General features: G+C 40.0%; 1 protein-coding gene and 1 non-coding gene across 7 annotated transcripts in view; one reads left to right on the top strand and one right to left on the bottom strand.

Moving 5' to 3' along the window:
• LONRF3 (LON peptidase N-terminal domain and ring finger 3) overlaps positions 1 to 17,216 on the top strand; it is a 135,014-nt gene that overhangs the window by 20,976 nt on the left and 96,822 nt on the right. The window lies entirely within an intron of this gene.
• On the bottom strand, positions 4,488 to 4,591 carry LOC111731673. The gene has a single exon (XR_002777251.1). It is a non-coding gene; the product is annotated as a small nucleolar RNA U13 (small nucleolar RNA).

Below are 17,216 nucleotides of genomic sequence, written 5' to 3' on the forward strand. Positions count from 1 at the left end.
GAACTCCCTCCAATACACAGACAGCACTAAAGCCACAAACTTTATTCCCCAGGACTTTTCTAGTGCCTTGTTTATAACCTAGCTCTCAAGAGTTTTCTAATCTGGTTTCCTAGCCATCCAGATTAAAAGCAACAGGAAGAGATATTGGAGTTGGGGATGGGGAGGAGAAGCTCAGACAAACTGACAGGGGAAGTGCCTGCTGAAGGCCTGATATCCTGACAAGACAGAAAAACAAAGTAGCATAACACAATAAATGATGTTGATTCTGATTACCCTGAGTTAGCAGGGTAAGAAATATGGGAAGTATATGATATATAATATTTCATGTCATTAAAAATACTGTTTAAAAGTTTTGGTGTTTAAAGGATAAGATTCCCTTATCTGTACAAATTCAATTATTTCTAACTCTGCCATACCTCACCTAAACCAGAATTACGAGCTATTTCCTCTAATGAGAATATAATACCTTTTTATAGTACAGATTTGAAGCCCTGAGGGGCTGAAAGGAACACTCATTTTGTGAGAGTGTTTCAGGCATCGAGTAAGAATGTAATTTGAATGATGAATTCATTCATTTAATGATTTGGTCCTTCTAGAGGTGTCACATTTCAGACTTCATTGGAGGCTCCCTCAATTGCCCATAGGCTTTTTCCACATTTCTTCTACTGGCCCAGGAGCCACCTGAGGTCCTCTGTGGAAGCCTGAGCTGTGTGGATGTGCAATTTAGGGCTTGGGGTCCCAAACAGGAAATGACTTCAATCCTCAGAGATGTCACTGTCTGGGTTCACTGTACTGATGAACCAGCCCAGCATATTCGCCACCACCTCTGAGTCAGATGTCTGGACAGGGCACGGATGCTGGTACGCAGATTGCAGCCTGTCTTGTTTGTGTGACCATGAGCTTTCTGACCAGCTGCTGTGAACTGGTAGGCCTTGGGTGGGAGACTATGCTGGTTGAGCCAGGGCTTTCTGCTGCTGTCATGCATCTGCAGTTACATCCCTCCTTTTGCTAGTTGATTAATAGTCTGGCCATGCACTTCTGCCAGCAGGAAGGTCTGTTTTATTCACTCCTCCTGACCCCCTACTCCATAACACAGTGTACGATTGGCTCAGCTCAAAGTAAAGAAACAATGAGGCTGCAGAGCCCCATAAACAGTCAGAAGCATGTCTCACTTAGCCCTTGTAATTGTAATGCCTTGGCTCTGCGTTTTGCTACCCTTCTCTGTTCTGGCCCATAACATGCTTCACTGGGGGATGGTTGTGAAATCTGGTAGAACATTGGACTGGGAATCAGGAAATCTGGGTTCTTGTCCTGGATCAGCTGTGGGCTGCTGTGTGATCTTAGACAAATCTCTTATCCATCTGCCAGAAGGAGAGGGCACGGTGGTTGCATTAGATGATCTCTAAATTCTAATATCTAAACCTTCCATTCTCTTTCCTGTTCATACAAACAGGAATGTTTTGGTGCATTTCCAAAAGTATCATTTCTTTTCCTTGGTATTCATGTCTCCCTTCACCTGAACCTCTCTTTTGGTGAAGTAGTTATTTAATTCTTTTGAAAACTGCCCTGAGAATATGGAAAGATTGTATTAGAGGTGCATAAGTTCTGGGAGTTTTGATTTTGGAACTAACATATGAAATTCAGTATTAATAGAGTTACTGTAGTCTCATATGGAATTTTAATCACTGAATTACAGGGAGATCAGCCCAGCTAACCATTCTTGTGTGATGCAATAAGATTTAGAACTAGACATCTTAGCCTCAGTTTACTCTTTTGCAAGTGACTTGAGTAGGCATAGAAGGAATATGTTGTGCCATCACCTTGCCTAGAAAAAAAGCAGGGAAATGGCTGAAAATGGTGTGGCAGCAAAGCTGGACATGGATACCAGACAAGTAGCAGAATTTATTAAATGCCCACTGTTGGTGACTGAGCCAGGCATTGTGGAGCAGAGAGACTAAGAGGACAGCTTCTACAAACAAATGCTGCCTGTTCTTGTTTCTGGGATTACATCAAGTTGTTTTCTTCAGTTGGCATGCTCTTCTTCTCCTCTTAGCTTTTTCAAAACCTTATCCATATAGCATGTTCCATCTCTTCCATTAAATTCCTGCAATTATTGAGGACTTCCCAGATCCTGAGCCCTCTTTGGGAGATGCAAAGATGAATAAAGACTTAGTCACTATGCTCAGCCTGATTGTACTTTTTTGTCCTGCTTGCATCACTATTGCTTCATGTATGTGTATTTCTCCTTTTCAACTAAATCTTAAGCCCATTGAGGGCAAAGGCTATGTTTTAGGCATCCTAAAACCACTTCAAGTTGGGTGATTCACTAGAAGGACTTACAAAACACAACAGCAAGTTTTATTCAGCTAAAGTTTATTACAACAAAGGATTCAGAGAAAGACAGCAGGAAAAATACATGTATTGGTCAGGTGCAGGCTTCCACGTCCTTTCTATCCAGGGCCACACAGGAACAACTAGCAGTAAACTACAGGGACACCTGTGACATGTCTCTGTCCAGGAAAACCCACTCAAATATCAGAGTCTGAGGCTTTTATGAAATGAAACTCAGTACTCCAACATTGAAACCAGGCACATCACATATCTTGTTAAACAATCCTGAGAAGTCCTAATGAGCTGATACAATATGCCCCAACGCTCTGGACATATAAACAACGTCATCAATCAGAGACATGAAGAACATTCTGAGGGCCATATTCCCAGGGCTAGGTCTAAGGCCAATTATGATTTCAGGCTCACCTGGAGACATGAAAAGACTAATCTACTAGACCTTCTGTGTTAACTCTTTCTTCCAAACTTTGTCTTACACATTCATGTATCCTTTCAGAGTGCTTAGCATGGAATAACACAAGATATGACCTGTCCTCTGAGCTCAGGATTCATATATATTTCATTACTTGCCATGTCCAGCCCCATAGACTTTGACACTTTAACATGTCAAAATCTGAACTCAAATTTCACACCCCATTATCCTACTCTTCTCTGTATCAGTAACTGTCAGCATCATTCACTCTATTGCTCAAGCCCTCACATTTGGATGTTATCCTTGATTCTCATCTTCCTCACTTCCTACAGCCAATCACTGATTCCTATTAATTCTAACTCTGAGATATATCCCAAATATGACTATCTCTCATTCTCTCAACCACCTTAGTCTAAAACACCAGCATCTTTCATCTGAATTGTTTGCCTTCTAAATGTCTCTATTTGTCTTCCCCATGGCCAGTTCTCCATTCACCACCCAGAATGATCCTTCAAAATATATACCAAATTACATCACTCACTGCTATTCGCAGCCTCCAATGGCTTCTCATCATGCTTAGATTAAAATTCAAACATTTTACTTGCCTTCTCACTCATCATGCTCTGGCCTCAGACCAAGTGAGTAGGTCTGTTTCCTGCTCACATGATAGTCCTTCTTCCAGGATTGTTCTCCTTACTCTTCAAATGCTTGGATCCTTCTTATCCTTTATGTTTTACTTCCATTGTCAATGCGTCATGGAGACTTTCTCTGACCACCCTATCTAAGATAGCCTATCCCCTCCCCTCCTCTAAAATCATGATTGTGTATTTGTTTATATATTTGTTGTCCCTCAACACTAACTAAAACGTAAGCTCAAGAGGGAAGATACTTTTTTATCTTGTCCATAACGATATACCCAGCACTTAGCACTTTGCCAAATTCAGAGTAGGCATTCAAGAAATACTTGTTGATGAATGTAGTAGATAATGAATAATCACTATTTCATTACTTTAAAGTGATGGACTTGTCTCTGCCCTTACAGTTTACATTCTACTGAAAAGTTGAGTAGAAAAAAAATATATACAGAAAGATTTTCTGTGCCTTCTGGTATCCAACATAGGACATGTCAGTATTCTGGACAGGAGAAACTAGCAAGCAGCAGAGAGGCCACATCAAACAGCCCAAATCCATCCAGCCCAGTGGTCTCTTTGACTGGCTTCTAAAGGTTGTTTAAAGGAAGATCCCAGCAGCTTGGAAATTCCAAATGGAAGGCAAGGATCGTAGAGAGTCGATGTCTTCTCCAAGGTAGTGGCAGCGGGGTTTTTTTTTTTTCCAGAGCAACACTCACCGCATGGTTGCACTGTGTTTCTGGCTTCTTCAGAGCCTAGCTTTATGGGTATCAAGAGATCCCGTGGACTGCCTAATATCATTTAATAAATTTCCTTTCTGCTTAAACTAGTCAGAGTAGATTCAGTAGTTTACAGCTAAGAACTTTGACTATCCAGTAGGTTAGAAAAAAAAGATTGACAACCGGAATCCTGACTTGTAAATGACGTTTAAGCTTGAATAGAAAAATGTTGAAATTATACTGACATTGGAGGGATAATTTCGAAACAAAAACAACACATATAACTATATCAAAGTGATATGCTAAGTTTGAGGTAGAATTATTTATTCATATGCCTAGGGGAAATTATATGTTTTTTGTTTGTTTTGTTTTGTTTTACATCAGACGGGTAATATTCCAATGTGGTAGCAAGGTTTGAGGGAGGCATATCTCACACAAGAGCATGAACAACCCATCATCACACTTATGAACTACAAAAGGATCTGTATGTTTTTATGTGTCTATAAAGCACCATTTTCAAAAACGAGTGTTTTGAGCATTTGTTTTGAGGTATTGTAATCCAGTGTAATTTTTATTACAAGTACATCAGTTACTAAGTGAAAGAGACTAAAAATATTATTAAAAGGCAAAAGTAAACTATATGTTAAAGGCTGCAACTTGGTCGATAAGACCTTAAAGAAAATGAAGGAAGGAATTGCAAGTTGCTTGAAGTCTAGCTGAACAGAGTCCTACAACTGGGGACATACAGAAGATGCCACCTTGAGAATAGTAGGAGGATGCAGATGCAGAACAGGGTGGTCCCATACCCACATGTGGCAGTTGAGAATCAGGAGAGACCTCTCGGCTGTGGAGGTCTCCCCAGAGGAGCAGGAGGTCACAGCCCCAGGCTGGACTCCCCAGCCCAGGGTTCCAGTGCCAGAAAGTTCCCATAATTTCTGGCTGTGAAAACCAGTAGAAATTGTGGCTAAATGAGATAGAGGATGGCTGGAATCGCAGAAATTCCTCTTAAGGAGCCCTCATGAGAATTTACATTCTGGTGGACTCACTCTCTCTGAGCTCCAGCACTGGGGCAGCAATTTGAAAGGAGCCAGGGACATTCAAGGAGGAATTGAATTGTTAGGCTTCAGAGCAAAAGCTGCAGGGACAGCTTTCTCCCAGACAGAACTGCTGGCAGAAGCCATTATCTTTTTGGTGAACCATCTCTCCTCCTGGCATGTAGATGCAAGTGGTTACAGTATGTGAGTCTCCATCAACCTGGCTAATATTGGTTGCCCTGCCCTGGTGATTCCCTAAGACTCTGCCCCACACAACTTGCAGGCTCACCCAAGCCAATTCCAGTAGCGTTTCCATACAAATGACCTGTCTTGGCTTATGCCACAGACTTTCCTAAAATCTCTCAAAGTTAATAAAACCCAACGAAGCAGCATCTGGCCTCTGTATGCCCCGTACTTCTTGCTGAGCAGCCCCAAGCCCAGCACCGCAGCAGCCCACCTCGGTTCACAGCTTCGCCCCTTGAGGCACCTTCAAGCCTAGTGTGTGTAGCAGCTATTTGTGGATTGCTTGGTGGGTCATGCCTGGTGGCCCCAGGCAGGGCATAGGCTGCAGCTGAACTGGACCTGCGGCAGACCCCTCCCAGGGGGCCCTAGGGTGACACATCTGGTGGCTGGCTCTGACCAAGCCAGAGCATCACTCAGGGCTTCATTTGAGGATGACACACCCAAAGAACAGACTGGGCAGGCACCAGAGCCCTGATAAAGTGAATCCTGCTGTAGGATCAGCCCCTGCATGACAGCTCCACCACTGAAGTCACCAGCTAGTCCTCACAACCAATCAACCTGAGAGTCAGTCCCTCCCATTGATGTGCAAACAGCAACCAGTGCTCAACTACAATAGGAAGGCACACACAACCCATACAAGAAAAACATCTAGAGCACCGTGACTCAGATGACCACTGTGCCACTGGGCCCCCTAGGACACCTACTACATAAGACAACTCTACTTACACTAGGATACTTAGGAGCCCTACCTAATACATAGAAAGGGACACAGGGAGGCAGCCAAAATGGGGAGACAAAGAAACATGTCCCACATGAATGAAGAGAACAAAGCTCCAGAAAAGAACTCAGCAAAATGGAGACAAACAATCTATCAAATGCTGAGTTGAAAACATTGGTTATAATGATGCTCAATGAACTTAGGGGAAGAGATGAATTCAGGACTTTAACAAAGAGATAGAAAACAAATATGGAGTTAGGAAACATAAAAAGGAACCAGTCAGAAATGAAGAATACGATAACTGAAATGAAGAATACATTACAGGGAATCAACAGTAGATTAGATGAAGCAGATGATGCAATCGGAGATTTAGAAGATAAGCTTGCAAAAAAGACCCAATCAGAACAGCAGCGAAAAGAAAGATTCAAAAAAAAAAAAGATAGTTTTAGGGGCGCCTGGGTCAGCATCAAGCATACCAATATTCACATCATAGAGGTTCCAGAAGGAGAAGAGCAAGGAATTGAAAAGCTATTTGAAGAAATAATGATGGAAAACTTCCCTAACCTGGTGAAAGAAATAGACGTACAAGCCCAGGAAGCACAGAGTCCCAAACAAGATGAGAGGTGGGTAGAAAAGAGGAAGGGGTTAAGAAGTGCAAATTGGTAGTTACAAAATATAAAGTATAACATAAGGAATATAGTCAATATTTTAATAACTATGTATGGCATTGGATGGGTACTAGATTTATTGAGGTGATCACTTCATAAAATACATAAATGATAATCACTATGTTGTACACCTGAAACTAATATAATATTGTATGCCAACTGTAATTGAAAAAATATTTTTTAAAAAGGGAAGAAGGGATTACCATAAAAGTCAGCATAGTCATTAATTTTAGGATTGGATTGGGACATGTGTCAGGCTTCTGAGTTAGCTGGCAAAGTCCTATTTCTTGACAAAGATGGTAATGAAAAGATATTTACTTTACAATACTTGATATACAGTCTTCTGTATGTTATATTTTACAATTGAAAATGGTGAAAAATAAGTCTATCAAGTACTCAAATGTGAATTATTTTTATGTGAATGTTCCTTGTGTGTTTCCATTCCAGGATTCCTGAAGTCTTTGTTATGGATTTTGTCTCTGGGAACATATGAGTTCCTGTATAAATTTAGCAGAAAGTTAGCTTAAAATGTTTATTGTCCCTTATAACCCAGTCATACAAATGAAAACGAGACACCATTTACCCCTATCAAATTGGCAAAGACTTTAAAACGTGTTATAATTATTGGTGAAAGTATGAAGAGATGGGTTCTTATGTGCCCTGCTGATAGAAATGTAAATGAGTGCAACCTTTCTAGAAAGCCATTTTATAATCTGTAATAAGGGCCCCCAAAATAGTCATACTCTTTTCCACAGTAAACTTAATTCTAGGAAATTAATTTTAAGGAAATGATTAGAGATGTACAAGCAGATATATGTACAAGGATGTTCCTGGCAGCAGTTTTGTAATAGTGAAATCTTAAAAATAGCATAAATATTTAACACTACAGAAACAGTACAATCATAAGATGAAATATTATGCAGCCATCTATATGGGTGGTTTTGCATATAAGCACATAGAATAATGATAATGATGATGATGGCCAACATTTATTGATTACTTACTATTTGCCAGGGACTACTAAACCTCTTTATATGAATTCTCTCATCCTTACAACAATACTTTAAGGTGAGTATTATGGTTATTCTCATTTTGCAGAGAAGAAAACCAAAGCTCTGAAAGGTTAAGTAACTTGCCCAAGGTCACACTGTAAGTAAGCAATAGTACCAGGGCTTGAATTCAGACCTGAGTACTTCAAATTTACATAAAGTCTGTTAGCAGTTATCTTTAGGTGATGGGATTATTTTATTTTTATTTTCTACTTTATAGTTTCCTTTATACTCTTAATTATATGAACTATCCACTTACTATTTTTATAATCAAGAAAATAATAGCTATTCCCAGATATTCTTGCCACACAGAGATACACTGACTTCTGGTGGAATTGTCTAGGACTGAGGGTAGGGCCAAGGGTCTTGAGTCATGAAACAACGAAGAATTTCCTTGGGCTCAGCTTCCCTTGCTCCACGACTAGTCCAGGTTTTTCCTAAGAACATTGCCACCTAACTACCTACTGGAAAAGTAGCTGCCTTGGTTCGGGTTCCTTGCTTCTGTACAAGTAGAATCTTACTGAGGAAGGAAATGGCATATGGGCAGTGACAAAGGACAGGAACTGCCTGCTTTCTGAATTTCCTACTAAAATTGCCTGCTTAAATTCCTATGTTTTACATTGATTGCCTCATAGCCATGTGTTATGCAGAAGGAGTTCTGATTTGACACTTCTTATGTGCTTCTCTGCCACTTCTGCCTCCATACCAGGGGTCAGTTAGCCTCCTTCTGGCTCTGGTTGGGCAGCAACCTTGATTAGTCCAGGAGGACTCATAGCTCTCAGTGGGTCATCATAACTTTGTACTGTTTCCATAAGTATATCAGCTACTTCAGCTTCATAACCAGTCTTTTTCCTAAACTTAGATGTTTCAAGGGAAGATGAGGTAAGAAAATGCAACAGACTGTGTGAACCCTTCTCTAGGGCTGAGAACACTTATTCAATACTCCTGCCTTACTAAGAACAAATCAGTATAGGAAAGAAAGACACTTGGAGTTTTCCCCAAGGTTAACTCAGAGGCCTGGGAATGAAACTTAGCTCTCCTGCTTCCTAGGCCACCCTGTGCTGTCTATATTTAGCCAAGCTGCCCAAGCCTTTTCCATCTTGTCTGAAAGCCAAAATAGGCACACAGTTTGCTCATAAACATTCCTGTGCTTGCCAGCTCATGCCAGCCAGCCATTCAGATGTGGTTTAAAAATGTGAGCCTCCTTTTGCACCCAGTTCCTAGGGCCTACAGGGAATGAATACACACCAAGGGATCAACAGCCTGAGTTTTTCCCAAAGCTAAGTGACTTCAACCAAATGCCTTAAAATGAAAGGCGTGTCTTTTACTGTTTTATCTTGGCAGGGCTCAGTGAAAGACTCCCTCTCAGACCTGCTGTTCCTGGTCACAGTTCTTTGAGTGTGTTGACCTACTTTCTTCCCCTCAGAGGGAAGACAGAAACCGATAAATGTCTCCAGCAAGGACTCTTGCTTTCAGGAGTATTGACTCTGTCTTCTGGCCCTGGTCCTTTCCTTGTTCCATTATCACTCTGCTATAACCTCTTCAAGCATGACTGAACCAGAACCCTGAGTGTTGTTTTTTTGTCCCTCTTTACAGCTGTGTTTGCAGAGGTAGTGTGGCCTACACATCACAGGAATGGGGACAGAGCCCTCCCAGCTTTCCTTTCCCTACTATATCTCATTGTTAAGTTGCATGAGCTGGAATAAAGTTGCTTCTGTATGAGAATCTTTTAGGAATCAACAGAGTGTCTCTGAATTTGACCACCTTATACCATGTGACTGGCAGCATTAGGGACTGAAAGACCTTGAGACCTCTGACTTAGTAGACCTGTGGCGTGGGCCTCCAAGAAGAGTCTTAGGTAACTCAACTTTTTAGTTGCCTTGACAGGAAGAATCCCTCTGGGTAGTGTATGAGTGGCTCTCAAATGCCTATATTGAGATTTTTTTATGACTAATTGATCATTTTAGGCTATCCTTATCCTTCCCAGTCTTCATGCTGTTGCTCACTGCCTCTAGCCATCAGCTACAATCAGCTTGGAAAATAGATACTCATTTTAAAGTCAATCTGAGAAAAGGCAATTAAAGGGATAAATCTGCTGGAGCTCAGAGGTAGGGCGTGGATGGGTCATACAAATGTATTCCAGAGTGCCTTTTGGATTATCGACTGCCAAATATCCTGGATAATATCCTGCCATGTCTGTTCTCCATGACCATGGGTAATTGAGTATATCTTATTTAGTTCTCCTATCCCTGGGTGCTTTGTCTTCTTTCTTTCCCACTTGTCCCTATGTGCAGAGCAGATTATAACCAGCCTGCCTTCTAGTATCCTATCAAATTTCATTTACATTGGATAACATGGGACTTTAAAAAGGTGCCAGGTTCTTTTCACCAGCTCCAAAATAATATTGGAGTTGTAGTGGTCATAGAGGCTGCATCTCAACTGCTTTCAGGCCAGCCAGGCCAAGCTTAGGGTGAGCCCTACCTCTGGACTGCTGAGAAGGCAGCAGGTGGTGAGACAGGGTGTGACTGCAGACAACAGTCAAGTATCTTTACTTCTGGGAGAAATTTTATACTTGTGGCTGTGAAATCTCTGCCCTCTACCCAATCATCTGGGTTGGAGGCAGAATGAGAATGAATAACAACAGGACTTCTGCATTTCCAGAACTGGAGAGGGGAGGGACAACTGGAATGGAGCATGAGGATAAATTACAGGTAGTAGATAGGAAGGGTGATATTGCTGAGGAGGTGAATGATAGAAGGGACAGTAATGAAAGTTATTACCTTGACGTATGCCTCAAAGTTCCCCGAAACTCTAAAGTGAGAAGATCCAGAGTGGCAGAGTGGAGAGAATGGTACAGCACTTGGAAGAAGCTTGCTGAGCCTTCCTTGTCTTAGGAGCACTCTAGTGCAGCACTAGTCTATACAACTTTCTCTGATAAGGGAAATATTCTTTGTCTGCACTCTCTAATATGGTAGTCATTAGCCACATGTATCTTTCAAGCACTTGAAATATAGCTAGTGTGACTGAGGAACTGAATTAAAATTTTTATTTAATTTTAATTAACTTAAATTTGCCAAGCCACATGTGGCTAGTGGCTATCCTACGTGGGCAGCACAGCTCTAGAGTCACAGTTGACACAGGTGAGTGGAGGCAGTCTACCATAGTTGTTTAAAGCACTCTGCAATTGGCAGCCCTGGCATAAATCCTGGTTTGCAACGTTGGACCAATTACCTAATTTCTTTGAGCTCATTTTCTCATCTGTAAGATGGAGATTTTGACAGTGCCTATATCACAGAGAGCTGTTGGAAAGATTAAATGAGATAATCCATGTGAAACTCTTAACAAAGTGCCTGGCATCTGTGGAACTCCCAGTAAATAGTTGCTGTTATGATGTTTTGATGTTAAGATGTTATAATGTTTAGTCCTATCTTACTTTCCTGTACTTTGGCCCTAGTCACTGAGCACCAATAAATCAACCTACCTTGCTAGTGCTTAGAGGTGTGAGGATAATGACAGTTGTCCTTATTGACTCCCTTGAGCTCCATAGCAAAGGATCTGTTATTTGATTTTGCAACTTTATCGTGTCTGAGTTCTGAACAAAATGATATTTTAAAATGAAAGAAAAGATGAAATAGTCAAGGTCAGAATAATGACGTGAAAAAATCCCATGGCTCGCATTTCCAATTCCCCATTTATGGAACAGGCATGTACTGAATCTTTACTGAGAGACCGATGATTACAAGCACAGACCCTGGAGCTAGACTACCTGGGCTTGTTACCATCACTTACTGGTTGTGTGACCTTGAGCAAGCTATTTAACCTCTCTGTCTCTACTTCCTTATTTGTCAATTAAGCATAATACTAGTACCTAACTCATAGAGTTGTTGTAAAGATTAAATGAGTCAATACAGGTAAAGAACTTACAGAATTACTTGGCACTGATAAGCACTTGATAAATATTGGCTGGTGTGATTAGTATATGCTAGGCACTATATTAGGTACCGGAAGAACAAAGATAAGTAAGTACCATCCCTGCCCTCATTAAACTTATAGGCTAGTAGAGGGAGAAAGATGCAGGAACATATAAATACAATAAGATGTTACAGACAATAAAAATAGAAGCGTGTACAGGATAATGAGGGATCTTCAAGAAAGAAGAGAAATCAAGTTGGCTTGGTTGGAGGACAATCTAGAAACTTTACATAGAGCTGGAGAACAGGCGTGGTGGGGAGCATTGAAGGTATATGTTTGCAGATATAAACAAGGATAATAAGTCCAGATAACTAAAGGCAATTGATAAATTGGTATGTCTAGGAAGTAAGGGAGAGGGAGTAGGTGAAAGATAAGGTTAGAAAGATCAGTAGGAAACAGATCCTGAAAGGTCTTTTAAATTAGGTTTAAGAAATTGTACTTTATTTTGAACAATGGGAACACATCTAAGGGTTTAAGTAGGGAACTACAACTATCAAGTCATTTTAGAAGGACCCCACTTGCAGTAGTGGGGGGCAAGACTGGAGGTAGAGACGCCAGTGAGTGGGCTATTGTAGTAACCTAGACATGAGTTACTAATGTAATTATCATAGGGTGGGGAACAGTACTGGAACTGTCAGGAAGAGATCCAGTTGACTGATGAGTAAGTGATAGACAATACAGAAGGAGGACGAATTTCGGAGAGGAAGTCTATGGAGTCATTATGGGACATGTTGGATTTATGTAAGGCAGTTTGATATGTGGTTCTGAAACATGGGAGAAAGAGATTAAAACTAGTGATGTAAAGATAGGAGACATCAGAACTCTGCATCGGTCCTCTTCTCATTCTCTACTTTTTTCTTAAGTTATCTATTCCCAGGGTTTTAAATACTGTCTTTATGTTGATGAATTTCAATTTTTAAACTTTCATTTCTAGCCCTGACTACCTCATTGAAGTTTAGACTTCTAGAACCAGCCATCCACTTAAGATCTCCAGATGGATGATTAATACACATCTCAAACTTAATATGTTCAAACCTCAGTTCTTGAAGCAATTCCCATCCTCACCTGGTCTTCCCTGGTCTCAGCCAATGGCATACACCATCTAGCTAGCTGCTTAAGCCAAAATCATGGGGGCCATCTTTGATTCTTCTCTCCTCATTTTCTATCCCTTATCCATCAGAAAATCTCACCAGTCCTATCTCCGATAAACATAGCTCTACTTCTTTCCATGTCCTTGGCCTCCATCATAATGCATGCCACTACTGTCTCTCTCCCAGAGCACTGCAGCATTCTCCTCTATGTTCTACCTGCTTCCATAGGCCATTCTCCACACAACAGCCAGAGCCAACTTTTAAATATGTAAATCAGATCATATCCCTCTTTATGCTTCAAAACCCTCCAAAGGCTTCCAATTAAGCTTTATATAACATAAGAAGAGATGAAATACTGTCATTTGCGACTACATGGATGGACCTCGAGATAATCATGCTAAGCGAAATAAGCCAGACAGAAAAAGTTGACAATCACATGATATCACTTATATGTGGGATATAAACCTAAAAGCAACAAACGAACAGGACAAACAAACAGAGATTTATGGACATGGACTATAGACTAGTGGTTACCAGAAGGTAGAGGGTGGGGTGGGGAAGGAGGAGGGAAGTAAGTGGGGTCAAGGGGGTCAAATATAGGTGGGTAGGGGAAAGGTGAAGTGGGTAAAGGGAGTCAAATATATGGTAGCTGAAGGAAACTAGACTTTGGGTGGTAAATACAATAGAATATACAGATGTCAAATTATAATGTACACCTGAGAATTATATAATATACAACCAATGTTACCTGAATAAACTTAATTAAAAAAAAACTTTATATAACATCTAAGTTCTTTGACCTAGTAAGATATAGCCCTTGCCTGAATCTCTGATCTCATCCCATCCTGCTCTCCTTGTTTCCTACACTCCCAGCTATAATTTGGTGACTTTATTTGCTTCATTCCTGCTGAGTCTCTCGCATCCAGCACAGTACCTAGTAGGAGCTCAGTGAGCATTTGTTGAATAAGTGAGTCAGGATTTGGATGGAGGTGGTTGAAGCCATGGGAAATTTATGATTTTAGGATGACTTCGAGGAAAGCCTCAAGAGTAAAATGAGATTCTAAAGGGATGAGCAGAGGAAGGAATGCTTGCAAAAGTAACTTGAAGGAACAACAGAGTGGTAGAAGGAGAAACAAGAAAGTGTGATGTTACAGAAGGCAATCCCACTTCCTTCTCCAGAAGTAACCAATGCTAACAGAAGGGTAGGTATCCTTCCAAATCATCTATATGTTTACATACATTCGCAAATGTTTATGTTACATCTGTATATAGTTTTGTTTTTATATAAAATGAGCTCATAGTGCATGCATTATTCTATCACTTGTTTTTTTTAACTAACAGCTTTATTGAGCTATAATTCACATACCATACGATTCACACATTTGTACAATTCAATGGTTTTTAGTATATTTACACTCCCATAGTGAATTTTTAGAACATTTTCATCAAAAAGAAACTCTACTATCATCCCTTTATCTGCCATCCTCCTCAGCCCTAAGCAACCACTAATCTACTTTCTGTCTCTACAGATTTGCCTATTCTGGACATTTCATAAAATCTGTACATTTCATATAAATAGAAACATATAATATGTGGCCTTTTGTGACTGGCTTATTTCACTTAGCACAATGTCTTCAAGATTTATCCATGTTGTAGCATGAATCAGAACTTCATTTTTTTATTAATTTATTTTAATTAGTTTCAAGTATATAGTACATTGGTTAGACATCTATATAGTTCATAAAACAATCCCCCCAATTGCTCCCTCCCTCCCCTGACCTTCTTCCTAGCCAACATATTAATACTAACTGCATTCCCTATGCCGTGCTCCCCATCCCGTGAGCATCAGCTACTAATTTGTACTTCTTTAACCCTTCACCCCATTCTCCCATCCTCCCAATCCCCCTCCCCTCTGTCCATCGCTAAATTGGCCACTATATTTGTAGAACTTCATTTTTTTATTGTTGAATAGTATTCCATTGTATGTATAGACCATATTTTGTTTATCCATTAATTGATTGGTAGACATTGGGTTGTTTCCACTTTTCAGCTATTATGAGTAATATTGTTATGAACATTCGATTACAAGTTTTTATGTGGACATATATTTTCACATCTCTTGAGTACATACCTAGGAGTAGAATTGCTCGGTCATGTGGTAACTATTTATGGCATTTTGAGGAACTGCCAGACTGTTTTCCAAAGTGCCAGCGCCATTTTACATTCCCACCAGCTGCCTATGAGGGTTCTATTTTCTCCACATCTTCGCCAATACTTGTTAGTATCTATCTTTTTTATTATAGCCATACTGCTGAGGGGGGCAGTGATATCACTTACTTTTTTATTTAACATGCTTTGAATATTTTTTCATAATTGACACATATAGATGTCTTTCATATTTAACTGCTCTGTAATATTCCACAGAGACCATGCTTTTCAAGATGTCTATATCATTGTGTTATTTCCTCCCCCATGGCTCAGTAGCCTAGAAATAGAAACAGCAGTGGTGGATGATAACACTGTTCCAGATTTGGAAGTTGTGTGGTAGGTAAGGCAGAAGGATATAGTGAAGAACGATGTTGATGGTAATGGTGAGAGTGCACTTGAAGTGAGTTATCAACCCTGGTGCATATCAATCCTGCATAAGTGACAATAACGAGCTGGTGTGGACGTTATAGCATAGCTATTGAAACCCTAAAAGTAGTGGTTTTGTATGACAGTGGAAAAATAGGTTTTTGTTTTGTTTTGTTTTACATTTACCCATTTTTCTCTGTTGACTTTTTTCTTTTTCTTTTTTAAGATAGCATCATTCACTGCTTTACCTTCTTAAACAGTTGATTCCAAATGTAAAACAACCTTATTTTGTGACTCAGAGTGGCCATTATGAGCATTTGCTTTTGCTCTGGACCTCTGAGGCATGTATGAATATGTATTTCTTTATTAAATGGGTCCCCAATTTCTGTGTCTTTTAAATTTGATCTCCTTCAATTTCCAGCTTTACTCTTTTCGGTGTCAGAGGCTAAGATCAGTGTATTCTAGGTTCTTCTCATGTATAGTTGTTTGACCAAGGATTGATGCCATGCATCTCCTGTGAAGTTCATTGGTTTTATGATAACAATTTTGCATGATGTTTTTTTCTCTTCTAGGTATGTGGTTATATTATGGCAGAAGTTATAAGAAATCTGATCTCCAGAGAAGTGTTGGTGCTTCTTTATTTTAATTTGATAAAAGCTATTTTTGGCAAGCTAGTTTTATAGCATTGGATAATTTAATGAATAAGTTTGTATTCACTTTATTCACACACTTTTTAATGGTAGAAATTTGCTCTGTCTAATACGGTAGCTACTAGCTATATGTGGCATTTTAAATTTAAACATAAATTATGTAAATCAGATTAAAAATTCAGTTCCTCAGTAGTGCTAGCCACATTTCAAGTTATCATATGTGGCTAGTGGCTACCATGCTGGAGAGTGCAGATACAGAACATCTCTATCATCACAAAAAGTTCTGTTGGGTAGCAGTTGTCTAGATTTTGAGCCAGTCTCCTCTCAGGTTTCACCTTTTCAGACTGTGGAGTCTCCTGTTTTTAGCACATACTTGTGCAGCAGCCATGCCCCTACTACTCTGCAGTATCCCCTGACCTCCCATCCCTAATCATGTTACTTGCCCTCTGTCAGTGTATTAGTTTTTTGTTGCTACTACAACAAATTACCACAAACTTTGTGGCTTGAAACAACATAAATTTATTATCTTAAAGTTCTGGAGATCAGAAGTCTAAAATCAGCCATTTTCTAGTTTCTAGAGGCCACCTGCATTCCTTGGCTCATACTCCCTTCCATCCTCTAAACCAGCACATAGCATCATCAAATTTCTCTTACTCTCTGACCTCTGTTTCCATAGTCATATAGCCTTCTCTAATTCTGACCCTCCTGCCTCTCTCTTGTATGGATTCAATATCCTTAATTTAATCACACCTGCGAAGTCTCTTTTACCATGCAAGGTAACATACTTACAGATCCCAAGGATTAGGACATGGACATATTTGAGAGATCATGATTTAGTCTACTGAAGCAGGCAGTTTTCTCCAGTGGCATCTTGGTTTCCTTGAGGACCAGTATTGCACAGAATATGCTGCATACTGTATCCCAAGATTTTATACGAAGGGGAGAGATTATTTTAAAATCTTTTTTTTTCTGCCTTCATTCTGCCTGGAAATACAAAATTTTCCTTGTGCTGACTCCTTAAAATATGATCTTGTGGGTACAGTGGCACAGGAGTATCTTATAGGCAAAACAAATCCATAGTTAACACAGCGTCCTGAGTGTTTGCTCC

The sequence above is a fragment of the Pteropus vampyrus genome, unplaced genomic scaffold, assembly GCF_000151845.1.
Source record: "Pteropus vampyrus isolate Shadow unplaced genomic scaffold, Pvam_2.0 Scaffold390, whole genome shotgun sequence".
Lineage (NCBI taxonomy): Eukaryota > Metazoa > Chordata > Mammalia > Chiroptera > Pteropodidae > Pteropus > Pteropus vampyrus.